General features: G+C 39.0%; 1 long non-coding RNA gene across 3 annotated transcripts in view; it reads right to left on the bottom strand.

Annotated features, from left to right (window-relative positions):
- Positions 1-1,390: 1,390 nt before the first annotated feature.
- LOC133760455 (uncharacterized) overlaps positions 1,391-26,105 on the bottom strand; it is a 170,447-nt gene continuing 145,732 nt past the window's right edge. For 2 of the 3 annotated variants that reach the window (XR_009865982.1, XR_009865984.1), the window contains exons 5-6: positions 3,227-3,417; positions 1,391-1,670 (exon numbers count right to left, since the gene is read on the bottom strand). This is a non-coding gene — a long non-coding RNA (uncharacterized LOC133760455). Of the gene's footprint in view, positions 1,671-3,189; positions 3,418-26,105 lie in introns of all 3 variants that reach the window. The other variant, XR_009865983.1, reaches the window with a different exon arrangement.

The following is a 26,105-nucleotide window of genomic DNA, read 5'->3' on the forward strand; positions in this document are numbered from 1 at the left end:
CCTATGGCTCACCTGTGCTCTACCTCAAACTCTATCCAACATTGGAACTTCCTAACAAATGGAGACTCATGTACCAGCTTCTTAATGGCCTGGAAATTGTCCAGTGATACTCAAAACAGGGATCCTGATAATTACGTCAGAGAACACGGCTTAGACTCAGTGTAAATTGGAGCTCCTATCTTCCACCTTCGACATTTACCTGGGTGGGGTGGGCATTTGCGGCAGTGGTTAAGCCTTGGTTTAGGACACTTGCATCCCACATCAAAGCGCCTAGGGTTAAGTCCTGACCCTGCTTTCCTTTCTGGTTTCCTACTAATGTGCACCCTGGGAGACAGCAGGTGATGGTCCAAGTAGTTGTTTTCCTTCCAACAACATGGGAGATATGGATGGTTCCTGGCTCCAACTTGGTCCAGCCCTAGTTTTTGTGGGCATTCGGGAAGTAAGTCAATAGGTGAAAGCCACCCCCCACCCAGTGTATTTGTCTGCCTGACTTTCAAATACACACACACAGAGACACACACTCGGGAATGCCATGGGATCATGCAGAGCTGTGCCAGAGGACTTGTCCCCATGTGGATGGAAAGCCGGCATATTCGACCCCCACAGGAATCATCAGCTTGGTAAGGAAGAGCTTAATGTGATGATCTGCCCTGGAAAAGCAGGACCTCAAAAATGCCCCAGGCCAAGAAACCAGACTAATGTCTCCCGTGAGCAGGAGGAAGTGAGCAGATCAAGAGAAAAGGAGTGGCAGTTCTGGTGGCATTCTGAGGTGAGTCATGGGATAAGGGATACAAACACTCCCTCACACCACTCCACCGTTGCCCTTCTTGATCATCTCCAGAAGCAGAAACATATACATCACTAGGAAGCCTATTTGAGTTTTGAAGCCCTCATCCAGGATAAAAAAAAAAAAAGTCTTTCGTTTTTCTGAGCTGAAAACTGAGCCTAATTTCTACTCACTGGTTCTAATTCTGCTCTCCAGGACACTGTGTTCCTCTTACCACGTAACAGCCTCTATCAGACAAACTTTGACATGCTTTGCATATGTTGTTTAAGCAAATCTCCACCACCACACCCACTCAATTACATTCCTAACATGTATGGTTAAAAATACAATTTCCTGGGCTCTGCCCTATGGACTCCATTAGTAGCTCTCATGTCGAACCTAGGATTCCACACTGTTTAACAGGTCCCCATGTTGTACAAAGATCCAGCTTTCAGAAACACAGCATTATAGGATGAGATCCTCAAGAGAAGAGATCTTGTCATTTTACCTTTGTCCCTGTTACTTAGTGGGGGAGGGGGTGGTGGGGAGTAGATTTCAAATAGATCATTATTGAACAAAAATTTTTTAAAGATTTATTTTATTTATTTGAAAGACAGAGTTACAGAGAGAGGTAGAGACAGAGAGAGAGGTCTTCCATTTCGCTGGTTCACTCCCCAGATGGCCACAACAACCGGAGCTGCGCCGACCTGGAACCAGGAGCCAGGAGCCAGGAGCCTCTTCCAGGTCTCCCATGTGGATGCAGGGGCCCAAGGACTTGGGCCATCTTCCACTGCTTTCCCAGGAATGGATCAGAAGTGGAGCAGCCAGAACCAGAACTGGTGCCCATATGGGATGCCAGCGCTTCAAGCCAGGGCTTTAACCCGCTGCACCACAGCACTGGCCCCTGAACAAAATTTTAAAATTAAAGAAGAAACAAACGAATAAGAGGTGTTAGGAGTAACAATTACTGACAAGTCACCTATAAACCTTTCCTTTCAGAATTCTTGTAAATGGTGCCAGTTCTCTGCATGGCAGATGCTTCACAATTTTACCAGTCCCCTCTAAAGAGCTACCACTGTCCATATGCCTTTTAGTATGTCTGCAAGCCAGCTCATCCTCCACATGTGGTCTACACACGGGATAATTACCATCCTAGATGAGGATTCAATAATGCTGTCACAGGGTGGCATTACGTAACTTCTTTTGGCAGCAAAACAGCACTGTTGACCTACATTGCCCTTACATTCAACTAAAGTTTCAACAAATACCCCTTCTTGAAGTGAGGTGGTTAATTTTTCTTATTTTATCATAGCATTTTGCACCTGCCCCCATTGCAATTTAGCTCATTGTTCCATTCTGTCAAGTCTTTGGAATTTTCATTCTGTCATCCACTGTATTAGGCATTTCTCCCAGTTTTCTTCAGCTGAAAATTTGCTAAGACATTTTCTGTATCTTATTTCAAATTCAGTAATCAAAACATTAAACATGAGAGTGAGAGAATCAGAGCCAGAAACCTGATGTATACCTTTGTAGATCTCTCTCCAAATTAACAAAAACAGTTTTGAATCGTGGCTATTGCACCAACTATAAATCCATCTAGCTGAACTTTAGTCAGCTCATACTTCCTTTTGTCAACAAAGATACAAGAAAATTGTGATGTGCTAGGAAAAACTCAGAGCAGGAGATCTGAGTTTATTTCAATCCCACCTGTCACAAACTTGCTGTGTCACTTTAGGCAATGCAGTTACTCTCCATGGTCTTCTGACACATGAGAAATTTAAACTAGATAACCTCTTGGATCACTACCCGTTCTACAGTTCTTAGTATCTTGACAAAATAGTAGCAAATTCCAAGGGTAAAATTAGTTGTTTTGACATGGCTTGGTAGTAGTGAACTTGTATTGGCTCCCAATAGAACCATGTTTTTCCAAATTCTTAAAGCTATTTCATTCTCAAATGTTGCAGTCTATATCATGCCACTTGCAAATGGAAACCAAGAGGTTCTGATGTTGGACTGAAGTTAAAAATTCTGGGAGCTGGCCTAGGGGGTTAGAGTACTACTTATCCTCCATGCCTCTACCATGGTTAATAGATAATTCTGGAGAGTAGTGTGACTCTACATCACATGGTCTGATATGCAACTTCTGAAACCTATGTTTTGTATTACGAAAGTTGAGATGTTTGCTTTCCTCAAATTTTTGGCAATGCTCTGTGCTATAGTTTGAATGTGCTCCCCAAAAGTGATGTATTAGAAACTTGATCTCCAGGGCAACAGTGTTGGAAAGTGGAGCCTGTAGGAGCGACTGGGGCATGAGGGCAGAGTGAATGGATTAATGCCACTCTGGCAGGGGCTGGTCAGTTTTCATAGAAGTGGGTCTATGTAAAAGGGGGGTCCAGCCCGCTTTCCTCTCACACATGTGATACCTTCGTCCATGAAATGATGCAACAAGAAGCCCCTCACCAGATGCCGGCTCCTTGAGGGGGGCTTCCCAGCCTCCGGAGTAAATCGATTTCTGCTCACTGTAAATTAGCCAGTCTCAGGGACTCCATTACCACACATGGAAAGGACGGACACTCCCCTTCACCGTTTTGTATACACACATCTCCAAGCTCTGCTGCTTCCCATGTTTTGCTTCCTCTTGGTCCGAAGATCTGAACATAATTAAAGCAGTTGGATGTCTTTGTTTTCACTCATTCATCTCAAGTCTTTAATTCTTTGTTCTAATCTTCAGAGTTTTTTTTAACACTATTTTCTTTAATAGGGAATAATGGGGAAAATAAGATTTAGGCGGTTCGGTATTCAACAACTGTTAACACTGCCTCATCTGCCTTTACATAACGGAACAACCTTTACGCATTTCCCACACTCCCAAATTCTGGTTTTCCAATCTTCACGCTTCTTTCAGTCCTTTGTGGTGCATGTTTGTTTGTTTGATGGCTGTAAAATGTGCATAAGAAAAAAACTGGACTTTTGCAGAAACCAGACCCTAAAGCAGAAGAGTCAACGGCAAACGAGAGAGAAAAAGAAACTGAGAATCAACAAATTAGCTCCAAGCAGCTGTTCGAGAAGGTCATTTCCAAGTCCACATAAGATTAAAAAAACACAGAGGCTTTGAATTTTGATCAATTTACAAAACCTAATTACCAGAAATTAATTTATCACTTACAAAATAATAGGCATTTAAAAACAGTTAAGGCTTTTCTTTTGAAAAATAACCAAATTAATATTTTACTTTACCTTTGCTTTCAGATGGGTTTTTATTCATGAATATGTAAAAATAGTCAAATTATGTGTTGTTTTTCCAATAAACATAAAGTAAAAACCACAGAAAGGTACAATCTAGTGTTGAATTCCTGACTTTCTGTTACATCTAAAAAAGGTCTACACTGCATGTAACCAATTTCCACAAGCTTCATTAGTAATCTACTGAAACGGTGTAAAAAACAGGCACTTGATTGCAATCCTCTAAGCGAAATTACAGGTCCTGTTTTACCTTTTTGATTCCAAATGCCAGGAATTAGAGATAGTCAGTATCACACCAGATTCTTATACTTTGAAAATGACTTCAATTTCCTTGAAACTCAGCTATATAAAAAGAAGAGAACTGTAATACTTTATACTAAAATCTCAAGATTTCATATTCTCCCTAAACCAAGAGGAGCAGTATAAAGGATAGCTTAAGATGCCTTAAGGAGAAGGACGTTTATATTGATTTTTCTTCACTGATCTGCAAAGTGAGACCAATTATTTTGATAGCAAAATAATCACAAATGTTATGTAAGCAACCCACACAATCAATTATAAAAATATTGATATTAGTTCACTATCTTTAGCAATATTCATAGGGTATTTCAAATTTGTTCAGAAGGAACTGAACTTCAAAGAACTGATATTTTTTGTACAGTAGAAGCATCATGGACTAACAGAAGGAATTTCCTTCTTCCAGGCAACTACTATAGGCAGTAGTAACAGATTATATGGTGACAACCAGAAAGAGATATCACTGAATTAACAGAAGGAAGTCCCTCAAATCGGCAAAGAATACCTACCAAAAAACACGCAGCTAATACGTTACTTAATGAGAAACTCAAAGCTTTCCCACTAAGATCAGGAACAATGCAAGGATGTCCCCTCTCACCACTGCTTATAACATTATGAGAAGTCGTACCTAATGCAATAAGATAGGAAAAATAAAGAAAAGGAAGAGAAAAACAAAACTATCTTTGTTTGCAGAAGACATGGGCATCTGTGTAGAAACTCTGAAAGAACCACCACCAACAAAAACAACTAAAATCTTTATAGAAATAATAAGCAAATATAGCAGAATTGCTGGTACTGGATTAATATTCAGAATTGAATTATTTTCCTATACAGCAACAATGAACAAGCAGAGTTTGAAATTTACAACATTATACTACCTATATTAACATCTAAAAGTGAAATAATACATAAACCTAACAAAACACATATAAGAGCTACATGTTAAAAATTATAAAACCTTGATGAAGTGAATAAAAGGAGAATTAAATAATTCCACAGCCATTCCATGTCCATGGAAAAGCTCAATATTGTCACAATGTCAGTTCTTCCCAAATTGATCTGCAGATTCAATGCAATTTCAAACAAACTTTCACAAAGCTTTTGTGGATATAATGCAACTGACTCAAATGTGTATGGAGTAGGAAAAATCCAGAACAGCCAACACAATCTTGAAGGAGAAGGAGAAAAGCTGGAAGGCTGACACATACGACTTCAAAGTTGTTATAAAGTTAAAATAATAAAGATAGTGTGGTACTAGTGAAATAACAGCTCATAGATCAGTAGAACAGAATGGAGAGTGCAGAATTGAACCCATAAAAATATAGTTAATTGTCTTTGAGCAAAGGCAATATGGTGGAAAAGAAATCATTTTTGCAACAAACCATGCAGGAACGACTGGACATACACATGGAAAAAAAAATGAATCTTGACACAACCCTTGCACGCTTCACATAAATTAACTTGAAATGGATCACAGAGCTAACTAAAAAATGCAAAGTATCAAACTAGAAGTTAGCATCAGAACAAATCTGGTTAATGGGAATGATTTAGACACACAACAAAAACAATCTATGAAAGAAAGATTAATTGCTTTTTTTTTTTTTTTTGACAGGCAAAGTTAGGCAGTAAGAGACAGAGAGAAAGGTTTTCCTTTTCCATTGGTTCACCCCTTAAATGGCCACCACGGCCGACGCTACAATGAACCAAAACCAGGAGCCAGGTGCTTCTTCCTGGTCTCGCCTGCAGGTGCAGGGCCCAAGCACTTGGACCATCCTCCACTGCCTTCCCGGACCACAGCAGAGAGCTGGACTGGAAGAAGAGCAACCGGGACAGAACCAACGCCCCAACTGGGACTAGAACCCAGAGTGCCAGCACCGCAGGCAGAGGATTAGCCTATTGAGCCGCGGCGCCGGCCCAAGAAAGATTAATTTCAACAACAGGAGTCACTGTGCACTTGCTCCCCATGTAGGACCTCTGTCCTGGATGTGCCGTACTATGAGAATTGATGGTAAAACTTGTCTTCAAACAGTACTCTATACTTCGTGTGCCTTTGTGGATGCAAACTGTTGAAGTCGTTACTTAGTACAGAGTTGATCTTCTGTCTATTAAGATAATTAAAAATGAATCTTAATGAAGAATGGGATGGCAGAAGGAGTAGGAAATGGGATGGTTTGCAGATGGGAGGGTAGTTATGGGGAGAAGAACCACTATAATCTAAAAGTTGTACTTTTGAAATTTATGTTTATTAAATAAAAGTTTTCTATGAAAAATAAATAGGGCAGGCGCTGTGGCACAGCAGGTTAAAGCCCTAGCCTGAAGTGCCAGTATCCCATATGGGCATCGGTTCTAGTCCTGGCTGCTCCTCTTCTGATCCATCTCTCTTCTATGGCCTGGGAAAGCAATGGAGGATGGCCCAAGTCCTTGGGCCCCTACACCCAGGTGGGAGACCCAGAGGAAGCTCCTGGCTCCTGGCTTCGGATCAGCTCAGTTCTGGCTGTTGTGGTCATATAGGGAGTGAACCAGCGAAATGGAAGACCTCTCTCTCTAGCTCTACCTATCTCTGTAACTCTATCTTTCAGATAAGTAAAAATAATTCTTTAAAAAGAAGAAAATGAAGAAACACGTTACAAACTGTGAGTTAGTATTTTCTTTTTTGCCATTCCTATACATTTTTTGTATTACATATTAATCACTATATCAGAGAAAACATATGACAATTTTCTTTTTGGGATTGGCTTATTTCATTAAGCATAATAGTATCCAGCTGCATCCATTTTGTTGCAAAGATTTCATTCTTTTTTATTGATGAGTAGTACTCCATAGTGTGTATTTATCACATTTTAGTTATCTAGTCATGAGCTGATGGACATCTTGGTTGATTCCATATCTGAGCTGTTGTGAATTCAGCTGAAAAAAAAAATGTGTGGGTACAAATAACTCGTCCAGATGCTGATTGCAACTCATTCAGATAAATTTCCAGGAGTGGGATGGTTGGGTCATATGGTAGATCTACTTTCAGATTTCTGAGGAATCTCCATACTGTCTTCCCTAAAGGTTGTAGTATTTTACATTTCTACCAATAATGTATTAGGGTACCTTTCCCCTCACTTCCTCACCAGAATTTTTTTTTTTTTTAATTTTTGGATGATAGTGGTTTTTCTTTGCATTTCCCTAATGGCTAGTGACCCTGAGCATTTTTTCATGTGTTGTTGGCCATTTGTATTTCACCTTTTGAAAAATGCCTCTTCATGTCTTTTGCCCATTTCTTTTTATTTTCTTCTTTTTTAAAAAATTTTATTTAGGGCCAGCACCGTGGCTCAATAGGCTAATCCTCCGCCTAGCGGCGCTGGCACACTGGGTTCTAGTCCCGGTCGGGGAGCCGGATTCTGTCCTGGTTGCCCCTCTTCCAGGCCAGCTCTCTGCTGTGGCCCGGGAGTGCAGTGGAGGATGGCCCAAGTGCTTGGGCCCTGCACCCCATGGGAGACCAGGAGAAGCACCTGGCTCCTGCCATCCGATCAGCGCGGTGCGCCAGCCGCAGAGCGCCAACCGTGGCGGCCATTGGAGGGTGAACCAACGGCAAAGGAAGACCTTTCTCTCTGTCTCTCTCTCTCTCACTGTCCACTCTGCCTGTCAAAAATAAAAAAAAAAATATTTAGGCTATACAAGTTCATATATTTCACATATACAGATTTAGGAACACAGTGATGCTTCCCACCCCACCCTCCCTCCTGCAAAAGTTCCACATCTTCTTTCTCCTCCCTCTCCCTTCCCACTCTTAATTTTTACAAAGATCTATTTTCAGTTTACTTAATGATTGCAAGGTTAACTCTACACTAAATAAAAAAGTTTAACAAATAGTATGAAGAAAAAAAAAGCATTGTTCCTCGATGAAAGAGCTAAGGTCTGTAAACAATTATCGAATTTCAAAATGTCCATTTCACTCCAATACATTACATTGTAAGTACTCTTTCAGTTACCTCAGATCACAGAAAACATATCTGTATTTTGGGGACAGGCTTATTGCACTAAGTATAATGGTTTACAGACACATCCATCTTGATGCAAAAGACAGGATTTCTTTTTCTTTTTTATATCTGAGTAGTACTCCATATTGTATATATACATAATTTCTTTATCCAGTGAATACTGTGCATTGTGCTGCAATGAACATGTGATTACATATAACTCTTCCAGATGCTGATTTCTTTTGGTTTGGGTAAATTCCCAGAAGTGGGAGGCTGGGTCATATGGTAGGTCTATATTCAGATTTCCAGTACAACCTCCTAGGTTGATGTAATCTTTTTTGTCTATTTTTAAAATTGCCTTTTCTTCTGAAGTCTTTTGCAAGAAGTCTTTGCTTATGCCAGTGTCTTGCAGAGTTTTTCTGTTGTTTTTTCTCTAGTAAATTGGTGTTATCAGGTTATAGGTTTAGGTCTTAGATACATTTTGAGTTCATTTTTGTATAAGGTGTATGGTAGGAGTCTTGTTTCATACTTCTGCATGCATAGATCCAATTTTCCCAACATCATTTGTTGAAGAGACTGTCCTTTCTACAGGGATTGATTTTGGTTCCTTTGTCAAAGATTAGTTGATTGTAGCTGCATGGATTATTTCTGAGGCTTTTATTCAGTTCCATTGGTCTACATGTCTATTTTTGTGCCATTATCAGGATTTTTTTTTTTTAAAGTTCAAAGATTTTTATACAGGTATAGGAAATACACACTTAAAATATCAGACTGAAACACTTACCAAACAGTGTTTTCCTAAAGTAGTATCTATAGTACATTTCTTTATTCATATATCTTCAAATGGTCAAGTTTTCTTTCATACATCCAAAATGTAATGTGATGTTTTCTTATTCACCAAATGTTAGCTCTACTTGAAGTCTGGTTCCAAACTAATCAGCCTGCTTTTAAATTTTAAGACATCTGTTGAAAATTTATAGGATCAAACCAAACTGAAGTGGTATAAATTTTAAACATTGGATTGTACATTATTATAAAGGTACCGGTAACTATTATTATTATTAGGAATAAGTTAGTGATTATAGCTCCTTTTGTGATAATTGGGGGGAAGGGTAGATCACCATCTGGAATGGTCTATGTATTTTATTTTTTTTTCTTTTTCTTTTCTCTTTTTTTCTTTTTCTTTTTCTTTTTTTTTTTTTTTTTTTTTTAGAAATCAAGGAACATTATCAGGATTTTTTAAAATTATAACTGCCTTGTAGTATGTCTTGGATTCTGGTATTGTGATGCCACTGGCATTGTTTTTGTTGTTTAAGATTGCATTAGGAATTCAAAGTACCTTGTGTTTCCATATGAATTTTAGCATTGTTTTCTTGTAGATCTGAGAAGAATGTCATAGCTATTTTAACTGTGATTTCATTGAAGCTGTAAATTGCTTTGGATAATATGGACATTTTGATGACATTAATTCTTCCAATCCACAAACATAGAAAATTATTTTATTTTTCTGTGCCTTCTTTTATTTCTTTCTGTAGTGTGTTACAATTTTCACTGTAGAGATCTTTCACATCTTTGGCTAAATTTATTCCAAAATGCTTAAATTTTTAGTGGCTACTGTGAAAGGTACTGACTTTACAAATTCTTTCTCAGCCACAGCATTGTTTGTGTATATAAGGCTATTGGATTTTGTGTACTGATTTTATATCCTGTAAGTTTTATCAAACTCTCTTATGAGTCCCAATAGGTTCTTACTGGAGTCTTCTGGTTTCCCTATATATAGGACCATGTCATCTGCAAACAGGGATAATCTGACTTCCTCCTTTCCAATTTGTATCCCTTTAATTTATTTTTCTTCCCTAATGCCTCTGGCTAAAATTCCCAAAACTGAATTGAATAACTATGGTGAAAATGGGCATACTTGTCTGGTTCCAGATCTCAGTGGAAATGCTCTCAATCTTTCCCCATTCAATATGATGCTGCTTGTGGGTTTGTCATATACAGCCTTGATCATGTTGAGCAATGTTCCTTCAATAACCAAATTGCTTAAGGTTTTTATCATAAAAGGGTGTTGTATTTTATAAAATGCATTCTCTGCATCTACTGAGATAATCACATGGCTTTTATTCTTCAATTTGATAATGTCATGCATCACAATATATTGATATGCAAATGTTGAACAGTTTCTGAATACCAGAGATAAATCCCACTTGGTCTAGGTGAATGATCTTTCTGATGTGTTGATGGATGCTATTAGCTAGTATTTTGTTGAGGATTTTTGCAACTATATTCATCAGGGATATTACTCCATAGTTCTCTTTGTTGTATCCTTTTCTGGTTTTGGAGTAAAGGTGATGCTGATCTCATAGGAATTTGGGAGGATTTCCTCCCTTTCAATTGCTTTGAATAGTCCTAGAAGACTTGGAATTAGTTCTTTAAAAGTTTGGTAGAATCCTGCAGAGAAGTCATCTGGCCCTGGGCTTTTTGTTGGGAGGGTCTTTATTACTGATCCAATCTCCTTGGTTACTGGTCTGTTTAGTTCTTCTGTTCCTTCATGACTCTATTTTGGTAGACTGTATTCATCCAGAAATATATCTATTTCTTCTAGATTTTCCAGTTATTGTCCAACAGCTATTTGCAGTAATTCCTGATGATTCTTTTTATTTCTGTGGTATCTGTTGCTACATTTCCTTTTTCATCTCTGGTTTTATTGATTTGGGGCTTCTCCTTCTTTTTTGTTAGTTGGGCCAATGGTGTGTCAATTTTGTTTATTATTTCAAAAACCAGCTTTTGGTTTGCTGATCTTTTGTATTTTCTTGGTTTCAATTTTGTTTATTTCTTCTCTAATTTTAATAATTTCTTTCCTCCTACTAATTTTGGTTTTGGTTTGTTGTTGTTTTTCTAGGTCCTTGAGATGCATTGTTAGATTATTTATTTGATGAATTTCCAATTTATTGATGTAGGCACTAATTGCTGTAAACTTTCCTGTTAAAACTGGTTTTGCTGTTCCCATAAGTAGTGTTGTCATATGTTGTATTGTCATCTTCATTAATTTTTAGGAATTTTTTATTTCCCTCCTGATTTCTCCTGTGACCCACTGGTCATTCAGGAGCATGTTGCTCAGTCTCTATGTGTTTGCATATTGTCTAGAGTTTCTCAGGTTGTTAATGTCCAGCTTTATTACTTTGTGGTCAGAAGGGATACATGGTATGACTTCAACCTTTTGAATTTGGTGTACTTGCCTAGTGTGTGATCTATCCTACAGGAAGTTCCGTGCACTGATGAAAAGCATGTGTATTCAGCAGCTGAGGATATCAAATATAGATGTCAGTTAGGTCCATGTGGTCCATAGTGGAGATTAGCTCTGTGGTTTATTTGTTGATAAGGGTCTTAAGTGATGATCCACAAAATAACATTGCTTAAGACCCTTTTATGGAAATGACATAGAAATCGACACAATGTACCATCAGTGTGTCAGGTGCTGCAAAACCTTCCTGAAGAAAGCACTATAGGCTGGTCCTGCTCCACAGGCCACCATGTGTTCAAATGTTGGGATGTTTCCCAGGCCTCACTTGACTCTCTTGTTGATTGCTTCTTATTTTTAAGAAATAGTTGTACACGCAGAAGAGTAAGTGAAAATCTTTCATTCAGACAGTCTACAAATCACCTTCAGCTTTATTAGGCTAACTGAACTGTCTACCTTGCACCAATATTGGAACAAGCGTGATATAGAACAAAAAAGTAGAGCATAATGAAAAGTTGACTTGAAGGCCCAGGTCAGCATGTGAGCTGGTGTGATGTGGAGGGGTGGCCTCCTCAGGGATCACATGGGTGGGCAGCCGATGCAGGACAGACGCAGTCTGTCTACCTCACTGCTCTCTCTTTGCCCCAGAGTCTTTTCCCACCCAAAAGAGCACACAGTTTAGATAACAAGTATTTCAATTCACACACCCATGGTGCATTCTTTTATATTTAAAAGAATATGAAAGAGAGAACAATTTATGGAATTAGCACTCTTAACACTTGTTGAGTTTTGTTTGGTTTATTTCATGAAGAGGTAAGCTTATTTCCTCCCACTTGAGCCATTTTATTTAAAAAAAAATGCATTTGTGTCCATAATTAAGGACACCTATATGATAGTTAGTTATGGTCAATTGAAGGCTGTTTTCATACACACATGTAACCCAAATGACAAGTACAAATTAGCTTAGGTGGGAAAACACATCTTAAACAGTTATATTAAAAGTTCTATTATGTTGGTGTGCTTTAAGTATTGGTATGTTAGAAGTGTTCTTTCATTAGCATTTAATAAATTTGTGGCAAATATAGGTAATTTCTATACATTTTCAGATGATGATCCCAAATTTATATGGTTGTATACTAGAAAAGATTGTTTTCAAAATAAACTGGGGGCCTGCGCCGCGGCTCAATAGGCTAATCCTCCGCCTTGTGGCGCCGGCACACCGGGTTCTAGTCCCGGTCGGGGCACCAGATTCTGTCCCAGTTGCCCCTCTTCCAGGCCAGCTCTCTGCTGTGGCCCGGGAAGGCAGTGGAGGATGGCCCAGGTCCTTGGGCCCTGCACCCCATGGGAGACCAGGAGAAGCACCTGGCTCCTGCCATCCGATCAGCGCGGTGCGCCGGCCAGGACGGCCATTGGAGGGTGAACCAACAGCAAAGGAAGACCTTTCTCTCTGTCTCTCTCTCTCTCACTGTCCACTCTGCCTGTCAAAAATAAATAAATAAATAAACTGGGGAGTTAAGAAAATATAACAAGATATTAAAAAGCCTGTGCACAATGTTGATAGAAACATCACTCATATTAGTTGCTTAGAAGCAACCCAGATGTACTTCAGTGGGTGAATAGACAGGTAAGCTATGGTACATCCAGATGACAATATTGCTCAGTTTAAAATTAGAAATGCTACTCCTGCCTCAGAATCAACCCTTCAGACATTCGGATCTGGCTAAAAGGTCCATGAGAGTCTCACAGGCATGGAAAGCCATGACATGGTGGCAAAAAAACAATCTAAATGAAAGATCCTGGTGAACAAGACCCCATCAGAAGGAACAAGCCATCAAGGAGAGAGGCGCCTTTCTCTGAAGGGAGGAAGGAACCTCCACTGTGACACGGCCTTGACTAAACAAGTTCAGAGTTGGTGAACTCAAGGGGCTTCCATAGCCTAGACAGCTCATGGCTCGGGTGATTGCTGACGTCATAAATAAGAGTGCCAATTGTTAAATCAACAACGGGAGTCACTGGGTACATGCTCCCCATGTAGGATCTCTGTCCTTAATGTGTTTTACTATGAAACTTAAAAACACTACTAGTGGAACAATACCCTATACCTTGTGCGGCTGTGTGAATGCGGCCTGTTGAAATCCTTGCTTAGTATATACTAAGTTGATCTTCAGTATATGAAGGTAATTGAAAATGAAACTCGATAAAGGGCGGGATGGGAGAGGGAGGGGGAGGCCACGGGAGGGAGGGAGGTTAGGGGGGAAGCCACAACAATACAAAAGTTGCACTTTATAAATTCACATTTATGAAATAAAAAATTTAAAAAGAATTTTTTTTTAAATTAGAAATGCTATAAAACCATGAAAAGACATGGAGGAACCTTAAACACACATTACTAAGTGATAGAAGCCACTCTGGGAAAGCTACATACTATATGGTTCCAACCATGTGCCCCTCCGGAAAAGGGAAAACCTTGAAGGCAATAAGAAACTCAGTCGATGCTAGGAATCAGGGAGAGGGAGGGTTGAGTGGACAGAGCACAGGGATTTTTAGGACAGTGAAAATATTCTGAATGATGTTTTAATATTGGATAAATGTCATTGTACTTTATCCAAAATCATAGAACGTACCCAGACTAAACCCTATTGTAAACTACAGATTTTGGGATTATAAAATATGTCAATGATAGGTTCACCAATTGCAACAAATGCACCATTCTGCTAGGGGATTGTTTGTAATAGGAGCTAGGGTTTGAATGTGTTCCCCAAAAACCATATGGTAGAAATTTGCTCCTAAAAGCAATAGTATATTTTAATAGCAAAATTTTAGTTAGCTGTTAACAGATTCAATAAGTTTATAGATAGAATTCTAAGAATACAATGATATTCCCTTTCTCCCTCCCTACGCTTTCTTCCCTTTATTTCTTTATTCTTTTTTCCTTCCTTCCTTTCTATCTTTCCTTACTTTTTTCTTTTCTTTTTGAGTTAACATATTTTTAATTCACATTACAGTCAAAGGCTTAATGCTTCACCAAATAAGAAATTTAACAAATAAAAATTAAAATGACCCCAAGTGTAGTGGGAATACAGGCAAAGGCCACAAACAAGAGTCACGTGGAAAGGTGACCATTTCATCCATATACAGTAAATTTTAATGTAGTCACACATCATCAAAACTATAGTACTATAATATTCTTTTTCTTTTTTTTCTTTTTTTTTTTTTTGACAGGCAGAGTGGATAGTGAGAGAGAGAGAGAGATAATATTCTTAACCACTGGTTTGACAAAGATAAAAACAAACATTGACAAAATTACGTTTCCGGCAATTCGGATATATACAGGCATGTCTTTCTTCTCCTTTTTTTGTTTCATTTTTTAATTTTTTAGTTTTTAAAACTTTAGTTCCCACATGCAAGTCAGAACACGTGGTATTTGTCTTTCTGTGTCTTGTTTATTTCACTCAACATGACATCTTCAGGCTGTATCCATTTCGATGCAAATGTAGATTTTCATTATTTTTCATAGCTGACTAATACTACATTTCTTTACCCATTCATCTGATGATGATGGAGACTCGAGTTGATTCCAGGTGTTGGCTATTATGACCAGCGCTGCTATAAACATGGTGGTGCAGGTATCTCTTTGATATAATACGTTCATGTCTTTGGGGTGTATGCCCAGTAATGGTACTGCTGGATCATGTGGCAAGTTTGTTTCCAGTTTTATGAGAAATCTCCACACTGTCTTCCAGAGTGACTGCACTAATTTACATTCCCAGCAATAGTGTATAGGTGTTCTCCTTTCTCCATATCCTTGTCAGCATTTGTTACTCCCTGTCTTTTGGATTTTAGCCATTCTAATAACAGGGTAATATCTCATGATTTTGATTTGCATTTCCCTGATGGCTAGTGATGTTGAATATTTTTTTTTCATGTACTTGTATTTCTTCTTTTGAGAACTGTCTGCTGAGGTCCTCTGCTCTTTTCTTAACTGGATTGGTTGTTTTCCTGTTGTTGAGTTTTTTAAGTTGTTGATATCCTTTGTCAAATAAATAACTTATAAATATTTTCCCCAGTCTATTGTTTGTCTCTTCACTCTGTTGGTCATTTCCCTCCCTATGCAAAAGCTTCCAAGTTTGATACAGTCCCATATATTTAGTTTTGTTTTTGTTACCTATGCTTTTGGGGGTCTTTTCCAAGGAGACACCCTCTACACTGGTGTCTTGCAGTATTTACCTTACATTCTCTTCCAGCAACTTCATACTCTCACACCTTAAATTTAGGTGTTGAATCCATCTTGAGTTGATTTTGTATATGGTGAGAAGTCTGGATCTAATTTCATTCTCCATGTATAAATCCTGTTTTTGACAGCACCATTTGTTGAAGAGATTATCTTTACTATACAGTATGGTCTGAGCATTTTCACTGAAAATCAGTTGGCTTTATGTTTGTGGGTTAAGTTCTAAGCTCTCTATTCTGTTCCATTGATCTTTGTGTTGGTTTCTATGCCAGTACCATGCTGTTTTAGTTACCATAACTTTGTAGTCAGGTAGAGTGATGTGTTGAGCTTGATTTATTTATTTATTTTTATCAGGATTGCCTTGGCTACTTTGGGTCTTTGTGATTCTATATAAATTTTAGGAATTTTTTTCTAATTATGTAAAGAATTTCATGGGTATTTAGATAGCGTTTACACTAAATCTGTAGATCGCTTTAGGTAGCATGCACATTTTAATGATGTTGATTCTTTCAATCCATGAGCAAGAAGGGGCCTAATGAGAGGTGATAAGGCCCTGAGTGAAGACTGAACGGGATGAATGTCGTTTTTGTGTGAGTATTTCTGCCGCTATAGAAGAGGCTTCACAGTGAAAAGGGGAGTCCAGGGCTCTCTCTCTCTTGCTCTCTCTCTTTCTCTCTCTCTCTCCCTCACTCTCAATCTCACTCTCACTCTCGCTCTCGCTCTCCTTGTCCTCTCTTTGCCCTTATACCACAGGATGACGGAGTGGGGGAGCAGGAAGTTCCCTTATCAGATGTCAGGCCCTCAGTCTCAGTCTTGGACTTCCCAGCTTTCAGAGCCCTGAGAAATAAAATGTTGCTCATGACTAATTACCCAGTCTGTGGTATTCCGTTACAGCCGCACAAAACTGACTGAGAGTGGGGCAGGCTAAGCATAAGTGGGGCAATAGCTAAATGGGAAACCTTTGCAACTTCCACTCAATTATGCTGTGAACCTAAAACTGCTCTAAACAATAAAGTCTAGTTGATTAATTTTACAAAACATAAAAATCATGTCCACATTCTAACCCAAGACACTCATGAAAATAAATCTTTGTGTGTGCTGTGGGGGGTGGTCCTTTGCAGGTATAAGTAAGGGTACTAAAATCAGATCATCCCTAAATACAATGAATGTCCTAATAAGAAATGGAAGAGAAGGCACAGATCCAGAGGAGAAGACGAGGTAAAAGGAACCAGCAGAGACTGAAGTTTCACAGTGACAAGGCAAGGAACCTGGAGCTATTAGGAGTTCTAAATGACAGGAAGAGGGGCCAGCGCTGTGGCATAATGGGTAAAGCTGCTGCCTGCCGTACTGGCATCCCATATGGGTGCCGGTTCGAGTCCTGGCTGCTCCACTTCCAATACAGCTCTCTGCTCTGGTCTGGGAAAGCAGTAGAACACGGCCCAAGTCCTTGGGCTCCTGCACTCACATAGGAGACCTAGAAGATGCTCCTGGCTCCTGGCTTCAGATCAGTGCAGCTCCGGTCATTGCAGCCAATTGGGGAGTGAACCAGTGGGTGGAAGACTTCTCTGCCTCTCTAGCTCCCTCTCCCTCTTTCTCTCTCTCTCTCTCCTTCTCCCTCCCTCCCTCCCTCTTCTTTCTCTCTGTAAATCTGACTTTCAAATAAATAATAAATCTTTAAAAAAAAAAAAGAAATGATAGGAAGAGTCACTAACAGGAGAGACTTTGGAAGGAGCATAGCCTTATCAACAGCCAGATGTCAGATGTCTGGCCTCCAGAGCTAGGAGACAATCCTTTTCACTATTTTAAACCACGACGTTTATGATCACTTTTCTCAGCAACTACAAGAAGCTTATATATAAGTGTGTGGGATAATGTCAATTAGGCAAGTTTCAAGGACTCAAGTATTCTTTTATTTTGTACCCAGTGCTTTGTACCCAGTATCTTCAAAACCAGCAAAGTCGGGTCAAGTCTTTCTCAAGCCACATCACTAACTGCCTCCATTATCACATTTCCTCCTCTGGCTCTCCTGCCTTCCTCTTCCACTTATAAGTACCCTTGAAATCACGGGGAGCCTACCCAGATACTCCATTATAATCTTTCTACCTCAAAATCCTTGCTACTACATCAACAAAACTCATCCAGGTATGAATTCTAAGAATGGTTCTAAGAATTAGGATGGGAGCATCTTTGGTGCAGGACAGGAAGTGACATGCTACCAACCACACACAGCTAAAGTACCCAGAGACAAGTCTACCCAAAAACTAAGTGACAGGACTGCCAAGGGAGAAGGAAGAAGAGACAGAAGTAAAAAGAAAAAACTACGGTAAGGTCTGTGTGGTAACAACATCAGTATACAGGAAGCAAAGGAAAACAGCAGACTGACAGACCTGGGAACAATCAATCTAAAAAATCCCTCACAGACACTAACTGGAAAGGGCAATGGAAGGTTTTGAAAGCAGTAGCTGAGCTGCGGGAATTTCTGTTTAGAAGGTGAGTAAAAGGAATATACATGAAAAAAAAACTTGGTGTTAAATTGGAAACTGCATAGAAAATTAATCAATTCTTAAAAAAATATCATGTAGGATCTCTGTCCTTAATGTGCTGAACATTGTGATTTAATGCTATAACTAGTACTCAAACAGTATTTTTCACTTTGTGTTGCTATGTGAGGGCAAACTGTTGAAATCTTTACTTAATATATACTAAACTGATCTTCTGTATATAAAGAGAATTGAAAAAGAATCTTGATGTGAATGGAATGGGAGAGGGAGCGGGAGAGGGGAGGGTTGCGGGTGGGAGGGAAGTTATGGGGCGGGGGAAGCCATTGTAATCCATAAGCTGTACTTTGGAAATTTATATTCATTAAATAAAAGTTAAAAAAAGGAATATATAATAAAGTATGAAGGAGCTGTATCAGACTAGGTTGTATGATTAAATTTTTTAGAGAGAGAGAGAGAGAGAGAAACACCAACAGAAAGAACTTCCGCTGCTGGTTCACTCCCCATATGCCTGCAACAGCTGGTCCAGGGTCAGACCGTGAGCCAGAAATCCTGCCCATGTCCCCATGTGGGTGGCAGGAAGCCAATCACTTAAGCCATTGCCTAATAATTCACAAGATCTGCGCTGGTAGGAAGTTGGAGCTATGAGTCGGAAGCAGGAATCAAACCCAGGTGCTTCAATGTGAGACATGAGTATCTCAAATATTGGACTTAATGTCTACACCATGTATGAGCTCTTCAAACTAAAACGTATGTCCAGAATAAAGCACAGAAGTGTCCAGAAATTCCTGGGGACCTATTCAAATACAGCAGGGCATGGTAACAGTAGCAAAAAGGAGTGGTAGTATAAGGAAGGAAGATCTCAGAAAGTACAAGGCCACTTATTAACCACTTTGTGAAAACCAAATAGGAAGCTCTTGAGTCATAATGTTTGAAAAGCTATGTTGGCCCATCCTACCATCCTGAAAATACAAAAAAAATTCATTTCACTTAAAATTAGCCACAAATAAGGATTGTGATCCAATTCCACAAAAAGTTATAATTTTAAGAAAGGAAATAAAGAGCAGAATAAAATTCTTTCAGACAACAAAAGCACTCTAAAAGGTCAAGTCTATAAAACCGTAACCTAATATTTCAAAGTGAGCTAGAAATCAATTAAGAAAATGATGGAAGCATTGAAAGAACAACATATATCATAATTGAAAACTTTAGCAAAGAAGACATAGAACTCAGAAGAGAATTAGAAATAAAAGAATACATAATTTCAGTAATTAAGATTAAATTGGGTCTAGAGATCTGTAGTCCCCCCTGAGTCTTCACCAACACACTAATCAACCCAGGCATGTGGGAAAACTAGTGAAACAAGGAAAGAACCACCTAAAATATTGGAGAATAGTTCCTGGGGCTCTTAGAGAATTGTTCCTATTACCACTAGCAAACATGGAGAATTTAACCATCCACAGGGCTTTTGGTAGATTACTCAAAACAGTTCTGCCACAGTATTGTGCAAAAATTAACCCTGTACTGAAAGTTGCTCTGGCACCATCAAAATGAAGCCAAATAGTTGCCAGTATTGTGCCATAGTGAGTTAAGGTGCTGCCTGTGATGCCAGCATCCCACGTGGGTTCTGATTCAAGACCCAGCTGCTCTACTTCCAATTCAGTTCACTTAGGAAAGCAGCAGAAGATGACCCAAATGCTTGGGTCCCTGGACCCATACAGCAGACTCAGAAGAGGCTCCCATCTCTTACCTTTGCCCTGACTGCTGTGGCTGTTATAGTCATTTGGGGAGCTGGATTGGAAGGGGAGCAGCTAGATCACAATCTGCTGCCCACTTGGAATTCCAGCATCAGGTGGTGCCTTTACCTATTCATTCTATGTGTCATTGCTGTGTCAGCTTCGTTTCATTTTTCTTCTTCTTGTGGATCACACTTTCCTGTATTGACTGATATCTGGTAATTTTAATTGGATGGCAGACACTGTAAATTTTAACTTATTGTGGCTGTATAATTTGCACTATTTTGAATGTTATTAATTCTTGTTCTGTGACACAATTTAATTTCTTAGAGAAAGTTTGGTCCATTTGGCTTCATTTTTAATCAGTCTTTTTTATTCATTTATTTATCTATTTTATTTTTAAAATGTATTTGAAATCCAGAGTCACGGGGATGGAGAGAGAAAAAGGATTAGAAAGCCTTTTTAGTGAGATACTAGTAGAAAATTTCCCGAGTTTGGAGAAAGGAAGAAACATCCAAGTACAGGAAGCACACAGAACTCCCAATAAACATGACCAGAAAAGATCCTCACCGTGAACATTGTAATCAAAGTCACCACAGTGAAACATAAAGAAAAGATTCTAAAATGTGCAAGAGAGAAATGCCTGGTTACTCTCAGAGGATCTCTAATTAAACTCACAGCAGACTTCTCATCAGAAACCCTACAGGCTAGGAGGGAATGGCAGGATATAGCACAATTACTAGGAGAAAAAAAATGCCATCCAAAAATATTATTGTATCCTGCAAAGCTCTCATTTGTGAATTAAGGTGAAATAAAGACCTTTCATAGCAAACAGAAATTGAAAGAATTTGTCACCACTCATCTAGCACTGCAAATGATGCTTAAAGATGTGTTACACACAGAAACACGGTCATCAATACAAATGAAGGTAAAGGAAGAAAATCTTTCAATAAAGGATCACAGAAAGTTCAAACTATATATTAGAAATATCTTTGGAAAAATGGCAGGGCAAAGTCACTACTTATCAATAGTCACATTGAATGTAAATGGCCTCAACTCTACAGGTAAAAGACACAGACTGGCTGAATGGAATAAAAAACAAAACCATCTATTTGCTGCTTACAAGAAACACATCTTTCCAACAAAGGTGCATGCAGACTGAAAGTGAAAGGCTGGAAAAAGAGATTTCATGCCAACAGAAACCAAAAAAGAGCTGGCATAGCCATCTTATTATCACACAAAACAAACTTTAACACAGAAACTGTTAAAAGGGACAAAGAGGGGCACTATATAATGATTAAGGGATCAATTCAACAGGAAAACATAACTACTATAAATGCATGTGCACCTGGCCGGCACCACAGCTCACTTGGCTAATCCTCTGCCTGTGGTGCCAGCACCTCAGGTTCTAGCCCCAGTTGGGGCACTGGATTCTGTCCTGGTTGCTCCTCTTCCAGTCCAGCTCTCTGCTGTGGCCCAGGAAGGCAGTGGAGGATGACCCAAGTCCTTGGGCCCTGCACCCACATGGGAGACCTAGAGGAAGCACCTGGCTCGTGGCTTTGGATAGGTGCATTGCGCTGGCCGTAGCAGCCATTTGGGGGGTGAACCAATGGAAGGAAGACCTTTCTCTGTCTCTCTCTCTCTCACTGTCTAACTCTGCCTGTCAAAAAAAATTTTTAAATAAAAAATATATGTATGTGCACCTAATTACAGGGCACCATGCTATTAAAGATATGTTAAGGGACTTAAAGGGAGACTTAAACTTCAATACAATAGTATTGGGGGACTTCAATACTCCACTTTCAGCAATGGACAGATCAACCAGACAGAAAATCAACAAGGAAACAGCAGATTTAATTAACACTATAGACCAAATGGATCTAACAGATATCTACAGAACTTTTCATCCTACAGTTGCAGAATACACATTCTTCTCAGTAGTACGTGGAACCTGCTCTAGGACTGACCACATAGTAGGCCATAAAGCAAGCCTCAAAAAACTCAAAAGAATCGAAATCATATCATGCATCTTCCCAGACCACAATGGAATGACTGGAAATTAGCAACTTGGAATCCTTAGAGCATATGCAAACACAACTGAACAGACTGAACAACATGCTCCTGAATGAACACTGGGTCATAGAAGAAATCAAAAGAGAAATCAAAAACTTTCTGGAAGCAAATGAAGATAAAACAACATATCAAAACGTATGGGATACAGCAAAAGCAGTGTTAAGAGGAAAGTTTATAGCAATACATGCCTACATCAAGAAATTGGAAATGCACCAAATAAATGCGCTATCAATGCATCTCAAGGATCTACAAAAACTGCAGCAAACCAGACCCAAATCTAGTAGAAGAGAAATAATAAAAGTTAGAGAAGAAATCAACAAAACTGAATTTAAAAATTACAAAAGATCAGCAAAACGAAGAGCTAGTTTTTTGAAAAAATAAAATTGACACACCATTGGCCCAACTAACCAAAAAAAGGAGAAGACCCAAATCAATAAAATCAAAAATGAAAAAAGAAATGTAACAACAGACACCACAGAAATAAAAAGAGTCATCAGAAATTACTATAAAGAGTTGTATGCCAACAAACTGGGAAATCTATCAGAAATGGATAGATTCCTAGACACATACAACCTACTTAAATTGAACCATGATGACACAGGAAACCTAAACAGACTCAAAATTGAGTCAGAAATTGAATCAGTAATAAAGGCCCTCCCAACAAAGAAAAGCCCAGGACCTGATGGGTTCACTGCTGAATTCTACCAGACATTTAAAGAAGAATTAACTCCAATTCTTCTCAAACTTTTCAAAACAATTGAGAGAGAATCCTACCAAATTCTTTCTATGAAGCCAGTATCACCTTAATTCCTAAACCTGAGAAAAGATGCAGCATTGAAAGAGAATTACAGATCAATTTCCCTGATGAACATAGACAAAATAATCCTCAATAAAATTCTGGCCAATAGAATGCAACAACATATCAGAAAAATCATCCACCCAGACCAAGTGGGACTTATCCTGGGTATGCAGGGATAGTTCAACATTCGCAAATCAATTGATCGATACACCACATTAACAAACTGCAGAAAAAAAACTATATGATTATTTCAATCGATGCAGAGAAAGCATTTGATAAAATACAACACCATTTCATGATAAAAATTCTAATAAAATTGGGTATAGAAGGAACATTCTTCAACACATCAAAGCAATTTATGAAACACCCACAGCCAGCATCCTATTGAATGGGGAAAAGTTGGAAGCATTTCCACTGTGATCTGGTACCAAACAGGGATGCCCACTCTCACCACTGATATATAATATATTACTGGAAGCTTTAGCTAGAGCCATTGGGCAAGAAAAGGAAACTAAAGGGATATAAATTGGGAAGGAAGAAGTCAAACTATCCCTCTTTGCAGATGATATGATTTTTTATTTAGGGGATCCAAAGAACTCCACTAAGACACTATTGGAATTCATAGAAGAGTTTGGCAAAGTAGCAGAATATAAATATAAACTCAATGCACAAAAATCAACAGCATTTGTATACACAGGCTGAGAAAGAACTTCTAAGATCAATCCCATTCACAATAGCCACAAAAACAATCAAATACCTTGGAATAAATTTAACCAAGGACATTAAAGAGCTCTATGATGAGAATTACAAAATCTTAAAGAAAGAGATAGAAGAGGATATCAAAAAGTGGAAAAATCTTCCATGCTCATGGATTGAAAGAATAAATATAATCAAAATGTCCATTCTCCCAAAAGCAATTTATACATTCAATGCAATATCAATCAAAATACCAAAGACATTCCTCTCAGATCTGGAAAGCAATGATGCTGAAATTCATATGGAGGCACAGGAGACCTCGAATAGCTAAAGCAATCTTGTACAACAAAAACAAAACTGGAGGCATCATAATACCAGATGTCAGGCATACTGCAGGGCAGCTGTAATCAAAACAGCATGGTACTGGTACAGAAACAGATGGATAGACCAGTGGAACAGAATAGAAACACCAGAAATCAATCCAAACATCTACAACCAAATTACATTTGATCAAGGATCTAAAACCAATTCCTGGAGCAAGGACAGTCTATTCAATAAATGGTGCTTGGAAAACTGGATTTCCACATGCAGAAGCATGAAGCAAGACCCCTACCTACACCTTACACAAAAATCCATTCAACATAGGTAAAAGATCTAAATCTACAACCCAACACCACCAAATTTTAGAGAATATCGGATATACCCTGCAAGATATAGGCACAGGCAAGGACTTCTTGGAAAAGACCCCAGAGGCACAGACAGTCAAAACCAGAATTAACAATTGGACTACATCACATTAAGAAGTTTCTGTACTGCAAAAGAAACAGTCAAGAAAGTAAAGAGGCAACCGACAGAATGGGAGAAAATATTTGCAAATTATGCAACCAATAAAGGATTAATAACCAGAATCTACAAAGAGATCAAGAAACTCCACAACAACAAAACAAACAACCCACTTAAGAGATGGGAAAAGGACCTAAATAGACATTTTTCAAAGGAGGAAATTCAGATGGCCAACAGACACATGAGGAAATGTTCAGGATCACTAGCCATCAGGGAAATGCAAATCAAAACCACAATGAGGTTTCACCTCACCCTGGTTAGAAGAGCTTACATACAGAAATCAGCTAACAACAGATGCTGGTGAGGATGTGGGGGAAAAGGCACACTAATCCACTGTTGTTGGGATTGCAAACTGATAAAGCCACTATGGAAGACAATTTGGAGATTCTTCAGAAACCTGAATATAGCCCTACCACATTACCCAGCCATCCCATTCCTCGGAATTTACCCAAAGGAAATTAAATCAGCAAATAAAAGAGCTTCTGCACCTCAATGTTTGTTGCAGCTCAATTCACACTAGCTAAGACATGGAATCGACCTAAATGCCCATGAGTAGGGGACTGGATTAAAAAAAAATTATGAGATATGTACTCTATAGAAAACTATACAGTGATTACAAAAAATGAAATCTGGTCATTTGCAACAAAGTGGAGGAATCTGGAAACATCATGCTGAGTGAAATAAGCCAGTCCAAAAGGGACAAATATCATATGTTCTCCCTGATCGGTGACAACTAACTGATCACCTAAAAGGAAACCTGTAGAAGTGAAACTGACACTATGAGAAGCAATGACTTGATCAGCCTTTGTCCTGACTGTCAAGAAACAGCTTACTATTTTATTCTTTTTAGTATTTTCTTGTTCTACTTAATTAATACCATTGGTTGAACTCTTTAATTAACACATAATTATTCTTTTTTTTTTAAATTTTTGACAGGCAGAGTGGACAGTGAGAGAGAGAGAGACAGAGAGAAAGGTCTTCCTTTGCCGTTGTTCACCCCTTAAATGGCTGCTACAGCTGGCGCGCTGCGGCCGGCGCACCGCACTGATCCGAAGCCAGGAGCCAGGTGCCTCTCCTGGTCACCCATAGGGTGCAGGGCCCAAGGACCTGGGCCATCCTCCACTGCACTCCCGGGCCACAGCAGAGAGCTGGCCTGGAAGAGGGGCAACCGGGACAGAATCCAGCGCCCCGACCGGGACTAGAACCCGGTGTGCCGGCGCCACAGGTGGAGGATTAGCCTATTGAGCCATGGCGCTGGCCAACACATAATTATTCTTAGGTGTTTAAATTTAACTGAAAATTGATCCCTATTAATAATACGAATGGGAATAAGAGAAGGAGGAGATGTACAGTTTGGCATATGCTTACTCATTCTTACCCCTAATGGTAGAGCTAGAAACGTGCCATTGGATTCCAAATCCCATTAAGTTGGCATGTACTAATTCCATCTTACTAGTTTAAGTTCATAATTGATCATAAATATAGGATTATGTGTCAAAGTGATCACATAAACAAGACCAGTGTCTGCTAATAATAACTGATAGAAATAAAAAGGAGAGAACCATCCAACATGGGAAGTGGGATACACAGCAGACTGATAGTTGGTAGATGCCCTAAACAGCAATCTGGCCTCAGAATCAGCCCTTAAGGCTTTCAGATCTGGCTAAAAAGCCCAGGGGAGTTTCACAGGCATGGAAAGCCAAGACACTGTGGCAAA

This window comes from Lepus europaeus, chromosome 5 (genome assembly GCF_033115175.1).
Source record: "Lepus europaeus isolate LE1 chromosome 5, mLepTim1.pri, whole genome shotgun sequence".
In the NCBI taxonomy this organism is placed as follows: Eukaryota; Metazoa; Chordata; class Mammalia; order Lagomorpha; family Leporidae; genus Lepus; species Lepus europaeus.